This window comes from Neovison vison, chromosome 10, assembly GCF_020171115.1.
Source record: "Neovison vison isolate M4711 chromosome 10, ASM_NN_V1, whole genome shotgun sequence".
Taxonomy (NCBI): domain Eukaryota; kingdom Metazoa; phylum Chordata; class Mammalia; order Carnivora; family Mustelidae; genus Neogale; species Neogale vison.
In genome coordinates this window covers 19,958,475-19,975,781 of record NC_058100.1, presented here as the reverse complement: position 1 = coordinate 19,975,781, position 17,307 = coordinate 19,958,475, and positions in this window count along the sequence as shown.

The window sequence follows — 17,307 nt, the reverse complement described above, 5'->3', positions numbered from 1 at the left end:
ATATTTTAATTAATTAATAATTTTAATTAATTAATGATTAATAATTAATGAATGATTTCATTGTTTCTAATAAATCTAGACTCAGAGTTTGGCTTGTACACTTATTCTGTTAGATATTTTTGATTCAATTATATTTCTGCAGCATTATATTGACATATTTAACCCCATCCCCCTCAGGATTAATCAGCTCTATCTCATTTTCTTAGTCAATGAAAAATAATTTGTCTAATTTTTTGCTAAAACTTATTTAAATAAAAATGTTCACAATTTGTTTTTCCTTTAAAATGCTTATCAGTGAAAATAAATATTAACTAACAAGGCTTTTAATAGAGTTTTCATAATTTGGCTTTAAACCAAATATTTGAATTAGTTGAATTCATAAAGAGTAGCAGGGGACTGAAAATGTCATAAAATGAAAGAAATATCAAATATTAGAGAACTAAAAGCAATAATAACCTCATGCGTGGATAATCTAAGGATAGAATTGTTTAACCTGTGTTTTTATTCAACATTAACTAATCTTTTGGACTTTTATTTGAATGAAAGCTCTGGAAGTATTAAGAAAGCACAATGCTTAAAGAATGTTAAGATTCTTCTACAATTAGCAAAATTCTTTGTCATTTTGGCAGAGCTGAAATAATCCCTCACATAACTGCTTAAACCCATGTCAAAATGTCAGCAGAAGCGAAGAGCTTTTCCAGTACTCAGAATCCTATATAAATGTTAAACAGTGGCATTAAGTTCACTAAGACTATGCCACTTGCAGATTCTTGGGGGTGTTCAATCTAGAGAAAAACTAGAGTATGAAAGTTATTTCAGCACCTCTTTAGTTTTAACCCAAACTACTTCTTGTAGTAAGAGGAGACACACTGTCTACCAGCCAGTCAGCCATTAATGCTGAGGGAACCAGAGCAGGAAGCAGAGGCAAAGTTCGAATCAAAGAAGAGTTCTTGCATAGGAGTTGGAAATTACAGACATACTAAGTCACTTTAGATAAACCAGTTTATCTCTTTTATCTTGGCTTCTTAATAGTTAAAATATGAGAACACTGACCCTATCGTACACAACAGTAGGGAGGAATCACTAATAAATTCATAGTAAAATTCTGTAAAAACTTTGAGTACTAAACCATACATAGAGATCATTGTCCTAATTTTTTTACATAAAAGAAATGTTTTTACTCACAATGTTTAAAAGGCATAATAAAAAATGTGGGAAATATGACTACTTTCTTTAGCATGCTTTCATCTATTAGAAAAAGCTCAAGTGATTTCAGAATGATACTTTATTATCTCACATTACTGGCTCTGTGAATGGAGGGTTGGAGGATGGGTTAATCCAGAGACTTGATGTCATTAAAAATATGGCTCCATTTATCCCTTCTCCTTGCCATCCTCAGCATATTTTTTTTTTTTAAGATTTTATTTATTTTAGAGAGGGAGAGAGTGAGTATGGGGAGGAACAGAGAGGAGGGAAGATAAGGGGGAAAGAATCTTCAGCAGACTCTGCTGAGCATGGAGCCCAACCTGAGATCTTAACCTAAGCCAAAACCGAAAGCCAGACGCTCAACCAACTGAGCCATCCAGGTGCCCCCTCAGCATATTCTTCTAGTCACAAAGTAATGGCTGAAGTTTTAGGTATCACCAGCAGATAGAGCAAAACAAAGCAGAAAGAAAAGCATTAGTTTTCTGTTTATCTCTCCCTAAGAATTAGGATCTAGAAGCTTCACATCTCCTCAGGACTTTCACATCTCTTGGAGCAACTCTAAGCCAATTTCTAACAAAAGGAATGAGGCAATAAGATTGGATTAATCTAATCAGGATTTATTTGCGTCAAGTAGAGGTGGGGCACCACAATACTGAATTACACCAGTGCTTCCTCTTCTTGTCCTGCACTACCACACTGCTGAATGTACCCGTACCTATTCTTAGTGTCCCATAACTTTATGGCCTTGAATCATATTAAGGCCTTCAGTGCTATTCATAAATTCTTCTATTTCTACTTGAAATATAAAATTCTTTAAAAATACTGATGTCTCTACTCTACAGTCACCGTTATTTATTTTAATATTATTATTATTTTTTTTTTTTTTGGTAAATCTGCAGTCTTCACTCTCACGTTCATTCTGATTCTCTTGAGTCTCTTCATGTGTAATAGTGGTGGTGTCTCACCATTACAATAGCCCGTAAGAATAATCCCAAGTGATTTTGCTGTAACAGAAGTATCACAAACTGGGTGGCCTGTAGTTTTGGAAGCCTCAAAGTCCAAGAGCATGGTGCCAGTAGATTTGGTGTGTTGGTGAGAACTCGCTTTCTAGATGGCCATCTTTCACTGTGTCTCATATAGTAGAATGGCAAGGGATCATTTTGGGTTTCTTGTAAGGGCTCTGTTCCCATTCTCGAAGGCTCTCTAAGGACCTAATCACCTCCCAAAGGCCCCCACATTCTTATATCATCACCTTGGGGTTAGAATTTCAAACATATAAATTTTTTTTTTTTTAAGATTTTATTTTATTTATTTGAGAGAGGGAGACAGTGAGAGAGAGCATGAGCGAGGAGAAGGTCAGAGGGAGAAGCAGACTCCCCATGGAGCTGGGAGCCTGATGTGGGACTCGATCCCGGGACTCCAGGATCACGCCCTGAGCCGGAGGCAGTCATTTAACCAACTGCGCCACCCAGGCGTCCCTCAAACATATAAATTTGGAGGGAACACAAACATTCATTCTGTAGCACTGTCCCCTTGAAATCCCAGGATTTCACATCTCATGAAATTATGTTTAAATCTTTCCTTTCAGCTATATATCCATATGTTTACCTGCTAGCAAAACTTTCTTCGTGGTAAGTCTAAAAATAACTGGGACATAGCTTAGCCTAAGCACAAGGAAGAGGCCCTATATATTAACTTTCGCTATTTTCCACTAGTTTTCATTCTAGTTTCTTAATTATTTAAAGTCCTAGCAATAATAAAATTCATTGGTATCTGTAATCACCATTAAGAGAAGAGACAGTGGTACCTGGCCTAATCTCTCACAGGAAATCATAGCAGAAGTCATCTGAATATCAGTGTCAAACTAAGAATACACATACAGTTTATAACAAAACTTGTATTGAGGTATAGAATTTGAAATACTGCTGTAGATGTGACTGAGTAAGTAGAATCTTGGCAACTGGCTTATGAAATAGTTTCCAAAAAAGAGATCTGTTTCTTTTTTGACTTGACCTGACTTGATTATGCTTTGAAATCCAACCTGGATCATTAAAGAGAACACTACACACTGAACTGGAAAAAAGCCTTGCCCTGATTTCCACCAGATATACTGAATTACTGTTTGTAATATTCTTAGTTCCAAATAATTAATCTGCTTTTATCTGGTAAAACAAAACAGAAGTGACTGTTTTGATTACTTTCCACACTGTCCAGGAAAATAATTGACACCTGAGCTAAAGTGTTCGATGGCTATGTGTGGTGATGGGAGAAATCTTTTGTTTCTCTGGGAATATCTGTGCTAAGACCAAGTTGATTTTCATTAAGAGGCCTTTCAAGAGGTTGGTCACCCTGAAATCCCATTTAATAAACAAAGATTGAGAAAGAAAGCATTAGCCACACCAGGCAAGAAACTCTATAATTGGTGCATATGCTTATCTCTGTGCCATAGTTTCCAAACCAAAGTGTGTTCAGAAAATACCTGGTGAGTTTCCCTGTTTCCACGGCAGATTTACTAAAAACAAAAATCTAGAAGGATACTCAAAAATCTGTACTTAAAGAAAGGTTCCTTTGGGATTTTACATGATGCTTGTCCTTCAGTATTTCTTTGGCAATCATTTTATTCAATGTATGTTAACAGGGTTATGCCTGAAGCATATTCTCTTGAAATCTTGCAAACATCATGCAGCTGGGTGGCAGAGACCAATATATGCCACTCCACAGAGCCCACTGATTTCTACCTTAGTGTTGTCCTATTCATTGTCCTGTTTCTGTATGACTGAGTGGTAGGTGGCATTGTTTATTCAATTGCCAAAGACAGAAAATTGGAATTTTCTAGGACACTTCACTTACCTTACACATAGAATCAACTACTAAATCTTATCCTAATTTTCATGTCACTAACATGTATTTAATAATTCTTTCCCCTCTACTATTTCTCAGATTCATTCACCATTATTTCTCATTTTGAATTACATAAATGTCTTACTAAATCATCCCCATTTTTGTGCATTTGCAACTCCACTTCATTCTCCACACCCTGGTGTGATACCGGCAATCCCCTGATTAATGAGCCCATATATTCCCATTGTCTCAAGATATAATCCAAAAACTTTCAAATAGTCTTTCAAATAAGACCTCTAACGGTTTAATGATTTCAATAGTAGAATGAAGTTCCTTTGTAAGTACTTAAGAGATTTCCAAGGGTATGTTTAACAGTAGTGGTTTTTAAAAAATGAAATTCCTGACCCTAACTTCATGAAAAGTTTCCCTTTCCATTTTCCATGTCATAATTTCTCTTTCCCCACTTAATAGGAAAAAAGATGCATATAACTCAATCATTTATTGTGGTATATTCTTTAGTTATGTAAAATGCTTTAGGGTAACTAAAAATGAAAGATTTATTACATCAGAAGTCTTACTGCCTCTTTTTATTTGGAACATATTGTTATTACACATGAAGCATGACTTTAGAAATGAGTAGTTCTGGCAATTGTTTGGATGCTCTGACTCCACATATACTGGTAGAACGTGTAGGCAGGGAGAGGCATGGTAATTTTCTTTAAAGAATCCTACATTTTTCACCCACTGACTTTCAAAAAAGGCAAAAACTTTATGGGAGAGTTTGAGGAGGCAAATCAAAAGGAATAATTTCTCCAAAAAATTAAATGAAAAAAAAAATGGCCTTTTCTCCCACCTATTATAAGTATGCAGTTTATTTTGGATATAATCATGCCCCTAAGATGTGCATTAGTTGGAAAGGAAAGTATTTTTAAATAGATTAAGAGATCCATGCTATTCATATTGACATACTTCAAAATAACTGGAAAGTTTTCAGGGACTATGAGAATCGTCAGGCTCTCTGCTCGGCGGGGAGCCTGCTTCCCTCTCTCTCTCTCTCTCTGCCTGCCTCTCTGTCTACTTGTGATCTCTCTGACAAATAAATAAATAAATAAATAAAATATTTGAGAATTGTCATGTAACACAGTAGAAGATCCACAGATTAAAATGTTACACTGTATCTTATCAACTCATGGTACATTTTATAATTGCCGATATGCCGAATTGTGTGATGCTTACTTGGCTAAGGTTGGGAATCAGGTTTCCAAGAAATTCCTTCCTGGTATGTGCCAAGCTAAGAATGGCTTCTTAAAAGAAGAACCTATGCACAATTTTGAAGGCTGAAGTAAAGCAGATACTATTGCACTTGGAAGCCTATTAGTCAGATAAGGTGACAGAAAGATGCCTGGAACCCCAACTTGTCCTTACTCTGCTCTACTATCATCTAATTTGTATTTACTTCTCATTTCTTTGTGAAGTGACTATTATTAAGACTGGAAGGCAATGTCTAAATAAACAAAGATTTTTCTTGGTTATAGGTAAGGTGATTGAAATGACCTGGTATACACATAAACATACAGATATGAAATAACATGTATTGGGAAATATATGGATCAATTTTATAAACTCAAATAGCTTTATAGTTCAGAAAAATTTAGAATCAGTTTCCTATGGAAGCAGTATCATGTATCTAATTGGTATTTATGATTTGTAATAATAAAGATTGATGATATTTAATAGGCTGCTTTCATTGGTCCTGCTGTGATTAGACATATTAACAGAAAAAGGTATCAATTTATATTTTATAACTAGAAAAATAGAAAAATAAGAGAGCAATATAAATGAGCTATGTAGGGCAATTATATATAGATTTTAAATTCAATTAAAATCAACACTCAGCCAATGATACCTGAAAATCTAGTAAGATAAACTTACAGATTAACAATACAATTTTTATGAATATGATAATATAATCAAAGACTTTTCTTTAAGTAGAAATAACACTTAATTTCAACCTAGCAAAATTATTTTTAGAACTCCAGTCATGAATTTTTAAATATGCAGGACTTGGTTCTTTTAAGATTACAAATTTGTGGTGTTAGGTAAATCAAGTTACAGAGTCATATTGTTATCAGTAGTCTCCTCAATTACTTAAAACTAAATCTACAAGATTTCTTTTGATCTCTATGCTAGGTTTGAAAGGAATTTACCCTTCCCAGTCCCTAAATAAAGGGACTTGTGTAGTGGCATATGTTTCCCTAAGGGCCAGACCCTTCACAGGGATTCCATCTCTTCTTCTTTCATCTCCACTAGAGGTACCATGTTATTTTCCAAACTGGGTGATTTCTAGGTCTTAGTAAGTCACAATCCTGGCACCAGTCAATATTAATTTTCTTAATTTCTTATGGAGAACCTACTTTAAGGAAGTCTTAGTGCTGGTTTCCCCACAAAGTTTTTGAGGAAAAAAATAGTGTGTACCCCACAGTATACTATGTACTCAGTTAAAGCAAGAATCATAAGCTTCCATGAGCATCTAGAGTACATAAATGCCAAGTTCTTACTTATCAGGGCCCACATCTTCAAAGTCAACCCTATCTAATATTTTTTCACTAATCATCTCTTCATGTTTGTACAGAACACCGATTAAAGAATATGTATTCCACTTGGGCCCCAAATATACATTTGCTATTACTACATTGCTCTTCAGTGTAAAAACAGTGAGGAATACCTTAGGAAAAAGGTTTCCTTCCTTTCTTCCTTTCTTCCATTAGAGCCTCTAATGGCATTAGGAGGCCTTCTGTAAAGATGCTGTCCATTACACTAAGTTCAGTATTCTTTAAATGTTCTTTTAATAAGGTGTTATCTAGCTTTGGTATTTGGAGATAATTGTCTTCCTTTGAAAATGTGTTGGAGATTTATTATAAAGCCACTGTGAATCATGCATCTGATCAAGATTTACTTTTTAGCTGGTTGGAAATCAGAGTCCAATTTGTAGATTCCCCCAACAGCAAGTTTACACTTTATGATATGCATATTTATATCTGTCCTTGGCTCCAATTTATACGCCTACTGTTTTTTTTCCTTTCTCACCTACTTCTAATTTATGCTATTTTGTTACATATTATTTTGTGTTTTTAAACTCTTAATCTATTTTGGGAACAAGGTGTGATTTGAATTAACATTTTACAAAATTATTTTCATGCTTTAGATTTCTCACTTGCTAATATCCCTGGTGTGGGAATTTGCACCAAGCTCAAATTATTTCTGCCACAGATCATAAAACTACTATTGTAATGTATATATTTTACATTAGTGTATATTTTACATAGTGTACATTAGTATAGAGAAAAATTAAGATCAGAGGCTCATATATTACAGCTACCTATCACAAAACAACAGGACCCTACCAAGGTCTTTCTACTGAAGACAGAACAAAATAAGTATTTTTCGAGATGAATTTTAGTTCATAACTAAGATAAGGTCTCACAAAGCATGTTTTATTACAAACATTATTAGGAATTTAATTCACATACTTACTAATGCACAGAGATTTATTATTGTATCCAGAAGCCATTGAGTCAACAGGACAAATTCGTCTTAAAATATGTGAAAAGAGGGGCGCCTGGGTGGCTCAGTGGGTTAAAGCCTCTGCCTTCAGCTCAGGTTGTGAGATCGAGCCCCACATCGGGCTCTCTGCTCATCGGGGAGCCTGCTTTCTCCTCTCTCTCTCTGCCTGCCTCTCTGCCTGTCTCTCTGCCTACTTGTGATCTCTGTCAAATAAATAAATAAATAATCTTTAAAAAATATGTGAAAAGATAAATGCATAGAGCAAAAGGTAAATGTATTAAATGTGTATATGTCATACTGATTCAAAATATACTAACTTAAAAACTTATACAAAATTTTGGTAACCTTTGCAGACTAAAAACTAATTTAATTAAAAAAAAAGTTTCCTTATATTGTCGTCATCACTCTAGATATTTAAATGTGACATTGTTTCTGAGTGTGCTAATTTTTATTCATATAAGCCAACAACCTCCCTGAAACTTTCCTGCATATCATTCTTCGAGTATAGTCTGGTTACTACCATTGATCTTATTGGGAGTGATTAACACTGTTTGGTTACAAGTAACAGAAATCCATTAGGGATATCTGAACAAAAAAAGGGGAAAAGGACAGATACGACCTACTTGGTTTCAGAAAGAAAATGGAACCAGGAAATACAGTGATAGCTAGACCAGCTAGACAAAGACTGGGATATCATTTTCAAATTTTGCTAAAGAGGGGGCTCATTGTCAGAGTTTAGGTCACCTTAACTATAGGTAAGGAAAGAATGTTATCCAAGTTATAATCATATGAAAGATTAAAAAAAAGATAATCTTAAGTAAACTAATTAGAATAGTGGGTTTACAGTTAGAAAGAGGTCGCATCTCTCTCTTTAAAAAAAAAAAAAAAGAAAGAAAAAGGGCACCTGGGTGGCTCAGTGGGTTAAAAGCCTCTGCCTTCGGCTCAGGTCATGATCCCAGGGTCCTGGGATTAAGCCCCACATTGGGCTCTCTGCTCAGCCGGAAGCCGGTTTCCTCCTCTCTCTCTGCCTGCCTCTCTGCCTACTTGTGATCTCTATCTGTCAAATAAATAAATAAAATGTTTAAAAAAAAAAGGGGGAAGTTGCATCTCATGTAAATATTTGGAAGTCATAATCATATTAGAAAAAGCTGAACCTGTAAGAATATATAAAATTGTTACTGGAGATACATATGTATAAATATAAATTAACATTTGTTTAACAACATAAAACTAAGATGGATCTACAGTGCTGCGGAGTGTTAAAATGAATGTTATTGAAGTATCTTTTAGAAACAATAAAACATACCTATTTAAAATGTAAACAGGAAGACTTTTGAGAAGTGTGACACCTGTTTCTTCTGTGAACACATGTCTATTACCCCAGAAAGTGTTCTTACATCTAGCAAATCTCCTTAACAACTTAGCCTGAGTTAAATTCTGACCTACCTTCTTTAATTAAAAATGAGTGACTCTTTTTCCTAAAACTGCATGTAGATATATTCATACACTATGCACTGGTGAGATTGGTGTATTTATTCAATACAAAGTTTTCAAGATTCATCCACATTAATGTATGGATCAGTAATTTGTTGACCATATTTTTGTAGACCTACTTTCAGATGCTCTACTTCGTTCCACAGATTGACATGTCTGTCTTCACATCAAAACCACAGTCTTCATTATAGTGCTCTCTCTTTCTTTCTGTCTTTTTTTAAGATTTATTGAGACACAGAGAGAGAGACAAAGAGAAAGGGATCATGTGAGCACACATGAGTGGGAGGGGCAGAGGGAGAAGCAGAGACTCTCCAGCGGACTCTGAGCTGAGCGCAGAGCCCCACAAGGAGCTCTAGCTCACAACCCTGAGATCATGATGTGAGCTGAAACTAAGAATTGGACACTTAACTGACTGTGCCACGCAGGAACCCCGATTATAGTACTTTTATAATGAGATGAAACCAGGCAAAAGTTTTCCAAATTTCTTCTTCTTTTAAGAATTGTTTTGGCTATTCTTGTTCTTTGCCTTTCCACATACATTTTAGAATCAGATTGTGCTTCTCCTGCTATCAGAAATCCTCCCCTATGGGACACCTGAGGGGCTCAGTTGGTTCAGCTCAGGTCATGATCCCAGGATCCTGAAATCAGTGGCGCATCCAATTTCTTCTTCAGTGGGGATCCTGTTTCTTCCTCTGCCTACCGCTCTGCCTGCTTGTGCACTCTCTCTCTAATAGGCAAATAAATAAAATCTTAAAAAAAAATCCTCCCCTCAAAAAAATCTGTTGGAATTATGTTCAAATTTATTGGTCATTTTTGGGAAACTTGATATCTTAATAGTATTTAGTTTTCCAATTCATGAACACGGTGTTTTTCTCCACTGGGTGCTTTAAAATTTCCTTCTCCTAGCAATATTTTGTAATTTTTATAAGTATTATATATAGTTGGTTAAGTCTACCTGTAATTACTCCATGTTTTAGGCATCTTAGTTTTAATTTTCAACATTTAATAACTAATATAAAACATGCTCAATTTTATATACATTATAATTTATGACCATATATATTTTTCTTTTTTCTTTTAAATTTTTATTTAAATTCTAATTAGTTAATGTATAGTGTAATATTGGTTTTAGAATTCAGTGATTAATCAGTTACATATAACATTCAGTGCTCAGGGGGTACCTGGGTGGCTCAGTCGGCTAAGCACTGGACTCTTAATTTCAGCCTAAGTCTGTGATCGTAGGGTCATGGGATCAAGCCTCATGAAATGGCCTCCCTACTCAGTGGAGAGTCTGCTTGAGATACTCTTTGCCTCTCCCTCTGCTCCTGTACTCTCTAAAATAAATGAATAAATCTTTAAAAAAAAAGAAGAACACCTAGTGTTCAACACAAGCACATGAGTGGGAGCCCTTCTTAATAACCATTACCCATTTAGCCCATCCCTTCCCACCACCCCTTGCTCTTTATAGTTAAGAGTCTCTTATGGTTTGCTTTTCTCTTTTTTTTCCTTCCCCCATATTCATCTGTTTTGTTTCTAAAATTTCAAATATGAGTGAAGTCCTATGGTATTTTCTTCCTCTGACTGTTTTGTTTCACTTAGCATCGTACACTGTAGTTCCATCCATGTTGTTGCAAATGGCAAGGTTTCATTCTTTTTGAAGGTGAGTATTAGTCCCTTTTATGTATATATAATACATCTTCTTTATCCATTCATCTGCCAATGGACATCTGGGCTCTTTCCGTAATTTGGCTACTATTGATAATGCTGCTATACAAATTGAGGTACACATGCCCCTTTGAATCACATTTTTGCATCCTTTAGATAACTAGTAGTATAATTTAGGGTTGTTGAGTAATTCTATTTTTAACTTTTTGAGGAACTTCTGTATTTTCCACCGTGATTTCACCAGTTTGCCTTCCCACCAACAGTGTAAGAGGATTCCCCTTTCTCCACATCCTCACCAACATCTGTTGTTTCCTCTTTTAATTTTAGCTACTCTGACAGGTATGAGGTAATATCTCATCATGGTTTTGATCTGTATTTCCCTGATGAGTGATGTTGGCATATTTTCATGTGTCTGTTAGCCATCTGTATGTCTTAGAAAAATGTCTATTCATGTTTTCTGCTCATTTCTTAACTAAATTATTTGTTTTCTGGGTGTTGAGTTTTTTAAGTTCTTTATATATTTTGGATACTAACTCTTTATCAGACATGTAAGTTGCAAATATCTTCTCCTGTTCCATAGGATGCCATTTAGTTTCGTTGATTGTTTCCTTTGCTGTGCAGAAGACTTTTATCTTGATGAAGTCCCAGTAGTTCATTTTTGATGGTTTCTTGTCTCACATTTAGGTCTTTCACCCATTTAAAATTTTTTTTTTGTGTGTGTGGTATAAGAAAGTGGTCCAGTTTCATTCTTCTGCATGTTGCTGTCCAGTTTTCCCAACACCATTTATTGAAGACAGTTTTTCTTTCCCTCATTGAATATTCTTTCCTGGTTTGTCGAAGATTAGTTGACCACACAGGTGTGGGTCCATTTCTGGGTTTTCTATTCCTTTGATCTATGCATCTGTTTTTGTACAGTTTAGACTTCTTTAAATCCACATATTGTTCTGGAAATTTTCATGGATTCCTTAGTTAGAATGCTTGATTAGCACAGTATTGTCATATGTGATTTAAAAAAAATTCTTTTTATATTTTAGTCTACAAGTCTTTTGTTTCTTGTTCTTGCATTACTGAAACAACTAGAAACTGTATGATGCTTAGTTGGTTTTTAACTCAAATGCAGGTTCCTTAATGCCAGTCTAATTGGTTGTTTTGGACTAATTATTTTGGCTTATTTCTGGCTAACTGAAAATGGGTTGGTATGGATTCTTAATAATACTCCTTATGGTCTATAACAAATAATACCAGTCTGGTATGTGAAGAGGAAGGAACAAGTTTCTCTTACTCTGCACTCCATCCCTATCCACTAGAATAGGCAAATGAAATACTGTAAGAAATGTATGGCCAGTGCTTTAGATAAAAAGACAGGTTGTTGAGGCTAATTACTTAACTTTGGTGAAATTGCATAGTAATCTGCTAGAATATAAGATGATTTGAAGCAAGAGCTTCATTTATCCTGTGTATTGTTGTATCATTATTGCTTAGAACAATGCTTGGCACAGATTGTAACACAGAAAATTTGCTGACCAAAATGAAAGGCCATTAGGGATACATGTGAGTCCAACATCATTCAGAAAAGATAGGTAAAGATGTATGAATAAAATATTGTCATTATTTCAACATAATATTTGTACACAAATACAAGGCATTGAGTAGGTAAATTAATTCTTGAAACACTTCCATGATCACACAGGTTGAAAAAGAATACCGTGTATATATTTTTTCAGTGCATTACCTTTTAAAGCTAAGAAAATTCTTTAAAACATGAGATGACATGAGTGTCAAAAACTGGTAGTCTCTAGACCAATTATGAAAGGGTTTCAGTGAGGCACAAGCTTAGCTGATAAGATAAACTAAAAAAGCTGGGTACTAAAGGTCAAACAGTTTAGGCAGACACAGTCCCAAAGATGCATGTTTCAGGAGGTCTTTGAACAGGACGTCATAGAGATATGAGAAATTGAAAAGGATGATGATAAAAGAGCTGCCCTGAAGGAAGCAGAATATATAAATGTGTAAAATGAAGAGCAGCAAGTCAGGAGAAATATTTTCAACTGTGTGTTTAATCTGCTGTTTTATCGTTGTTATGGGAGTACGAAAGAATGCTTTGATACACTCACATATGGTGTTTTATAATGATGAGTTATTTTGTTTATATAGATTTGTTCTATTAATGCAGTGTGGGCCTTTTTACCACATGATTTTTTTTTTTTGTCTGTTTTACAGACCATTTGCTCGCATTAAAAGAAGTTGATAAAATGAACTGTCATTACAATAATAGATGTGCCATATTTAATGACTCCCTTCAAAATGTTGACAATTCTTCAAGTCTGGTCATTGGTAAATGGGGATTTGTTGTACTTTTAACTTCTGAGTATTTATAGAAGTTTTCAAAATATTTTAAGATGGTTCCCTGCAAGTTTTTCAATCACTCATTCTACAACTATTTAGGGAGCACCTGCTGTACGGCAGGCTCTATTCTACGAAGTGGAGATACAGCAGTGAGCAAAACTGTCTTCTCTTTCATAAATCTTTCATACTTCCTACAAAAATAGACAATAGCTACACAAATTAATATGAAACACAATATCATACATAGGAATATTAAAAAGAAATATGAAGCAAATAAGGGGACAGGATTCCACTTAAAGGAGTAGCAAAGGCAAATGCCCTGAAGATAAACTTGCTTGATTTGCCTAGGAAAGGCAAAAAGACCGGTAGTGCCTAAGGAACATTAAAACAAGGACACACAGAAAAGGAGAGATAGAAAATGGTATTTAAAAGACAGGCAGGAGATGGGCCATGCAAATTCTTTTGAATTCTGGCAAGAGTTATTTTAGAATTTAAGAGTTTAAGACTTTAAGATTTATCTTAAATCTGATATATTTGTGTATATAATTTCAATAGCTTTTTAAGAAAATACAAAAACTTTACCTTACAGAGCACTTTAACTTTACAGAAAAATAGAGTAGAATGAATGCAGTTCCTATATGCCCTCTCACCCAACCTCCATAGATTTCTTTATTAATATCTTGCATTAGTGTGGTATATTTACAATTGTTGAATCAATATTGTTATATCAAGTCCATTGTTTATATTAGGGTTCCTTCTTTGTGTTGTATATTCTCTAGACTTTGAGAAATGTATAAAAACACATATCCATCTTTACCATATCACACAGAATAGTTTCATTGTTAAAAATCTCTGGTGTTTCACCTATTCATCCCTCCCCTGAGCTCCTGGCAACCATAGTTTTACCGTCTCCACAGATTTGCTTCTTCCAGAATGTGTAGTTGGAATTATACAGTATGTAGACTTTTCAGATTTATTTCACCAGAGATATGCATTTAAGGTTCCTCCTTGTCTTTTTGTTGCTTGATAGCTCATTTTCTTTTATCACTGAAAACTATTCCCTTGTATGCATGTATTACAGTTTATACATTGATCTGCTGAAGGGTATCCTGGCTGCTTCCAAGCTTTGGCAGTTATGAATAAAGGTGTTGTAAGTATCTGTGTCTGGAGTTCATGAGGACATAATTTTCAGCTCATCTGGGTAAATATCAAGGGATACAATTGGTAGATCATAACATAAGAATTATATTATTTTTGTAAGAAATTGTCAAACTGTCTTCCAAAGGGGCTATACAATTTTGCATTCCCACCAGTGATGAGTGAGAAGCTTTGTTGCTTCGTTTCCTTACCAGCAGTTAGTGTTGTCCTTGTTTTGGATTTTAGCTTTTCTAATAGCTGTATAGTAGTATCTCATTTTCATTTGCAATTCCTTGATAACATATGTAATCACCTTTTCATACGCATATTTGCAATCTATATATCTTATTTCTTGAGGTGTCTGTTCAGATCTTTTGCCTATTGTTTACTTTTTCTTGAGTTTTGAGAGGTCTCTGTATATTCTGCAAATACAAAGCATTTATGTGTTCTATAAATCTTCCAGACTACTAGTTTGTGGCTTGCCTTTTTGTACTATTAGGAGTGTCTTTTGTAGTGCATAAGTTTTTAATTTTTATCATAGTCAAACTATCGGTTTATCTTTCATGGATTATACTTTTGTTACAGAAAGTTATTGCCAAACCTGTGACCACCTAGATTTTCTCATATGTTGTCTTCTAAGAGATTTATAGTTACATTTTATATTTACGTGTATGCTGCATTTTGATTCGATTTTTGTAAAAGATAAAAGTCTATGTCTAGATTCATTTTTTTTCAATAGCTTTTAGTAGTTCTGTAGTTAACATGTAGAGAATACTTATAGAATGGGAAGACTAGAAGCGGGGAAATCATTCCAGATGCTGTTGAAGTCATCAGTGAGCAAGACGACAAAGGCTTGAGGGTGGAGAATAGCAGTGTACTTTGTATCAGGTTATTGTGTTTCTGGTATTTTGAAATTGGAGTCAATAATATTTTATAAGGGGATATACATGGGATTTGGGTAATAAGAACAGTCAAGAAAATGCAAAGTTCTAGGCCTGGTTAACTGTATAAATAGTGGGACTATTTATCAAAATGGAGAATACTGGACAGATAATGTGGTTTGTTGTGGGGAGGGGATATCATAGAAATAAGATCCGTTTTGACATGCCATATTTGAGGTTTGAGGTTTTTATGTAAGTATCCAGTGAGAAACATCAAGTATAAAATTGGCTACATGAAGCTGGAACATAGGAAAGTAGTCAAGGGAAAATATCAATTTGGGAAATATGAGTATAGAGGTGGTGTTTGAGGTCTTCAGACTAGGGTGAAAGGAGCAAGAAAATGACTGCAGATATAAATAAAAAGAGGTCCTAGAAGCTTGGGATACATCAACACTTAGAGTTATCTGGAAGTGGTGAATCTACAACCAGATTCTGAAAGGGAGCTTTTAGAGCAATAAGGAGAAATAGAAAGGAGAGTGGGGTATATATTTTTAAGATGAAGGATCAGCTGTGCCAAATTCTGTTGGAAGAATTGAAAAAAAATAAACTAAGAATTGATTACCACATTTGACAGTATGAATATTGTTGGTGACTTTCATGGTGACAGAATGGGAAAGAACATCAGGTTGGAATAGATTCACAAGGTACTGGGAAGGTTAAGAGTGCAAACAGCTGCTTTCCTATAGCTCTTGCAAGGAAGTTCTGGGAATGAGGTAAAAGGGGTCAGGTATGGGAGATAAAGTCATTCACAGTTTTAGAAACAAATAGATTAGCTCTTACTATAGACAATACCTTAAGACACTAACTCACATTCCAATGTATCATAAAGTTACACACACAGACTAACTCTACTACTTTCCTATTGTTTTTTCCTCCCTCACATTATTCCACAAAATCATATTTTTCTTGGCTTTAGAAACAAATGGATTACCAACAGGTGAATTTTTTTAGATATGCTATCACTTGGCAACATTCAATGTTTCTGAAGTTGCGTATACCATTGAGTCTTTCATTCTCCTCTTAACTTTGTGATCTCCTGTTAATATATTGTGCCTTATCCTCAAAGGCACTTTGAACTTATGTACACTTGTCTTTTGCTATATAGTATGTGAAAAGATTGAGAGAGATATTTCTGGGACATAAGACCCTAAATATTGGAAACTTCTCCTTAAATCGTTGTCTGTCTGAGACCTGGGACATTCTCTAAAGGGATATTATATGAGCACAGTGGCCAAGGATATACAAAGGGATGTGTTATCACTAGTAACTGTTTTGGCTCCACAGACCACGGAGCAGTTTTCAGTTGAGCTCAGGGTTAGAAGTGAGCGTAAGGCCTACAACTAAAATAGATCAAGTAGTATTCTTCATGCTTTCTCTCTAAATTCTCATCCACATCTTGGCCTCTGTAGCTTTCGATTCTGATTAGGAAGAAGAGAGTCTGAGAAGATCACATCAAAGGGAACACCAACAGAAGGAAGCCAGAAGCAAACTTTTTTAAAACTCTAAGGCTCTTAACAATAGGGTTCAGTTAGAGTCCTTAAAGTTTACCAAGCCCATAGCAGACCTCCTTTCCTTTTTGGGAGATGGTGGGTGGTGGCAGTGAAGGAGCTGTGTTGCTTTATCTTGTCAGTGCCACTATAAAAATATGAAGTGCTCAAGAACAAGGACCAATTCTCATTGTTTCCCTAGTGCCTATTAAAGAACTCCTATTGCCTGTAATTTTAATGTATTAGTAATCATATACATACTTTTTAATTGATTAAAATTTCAAATTTACTTATTTACTAATTAATTATGGTTGTTTCCTTATTTGAAGATGTCTAATAATAATGTAGGACTTTTGTTTTATTATTTCAGGAATTATATGTTATTTTAAGATTTTGTGTAAGTGTTTTAAACTGTTTTCATACATTGCATTTTATTGATATAGGAAAAGTGCTTCCATAATTTTTTTTAAGATTTTATTTATTTATTTTAGAGAAAGACAGAGACAGAGAGACAGAGAGAATGTGAGCACTAGTGGAGGAGCAGAGGGAGAGGGACAAGGAGACTCCATGCAGACCCCAAGGCAGGGCTCAATCTCGCAACCTTGAGACCATGACCTGAGAGCTGA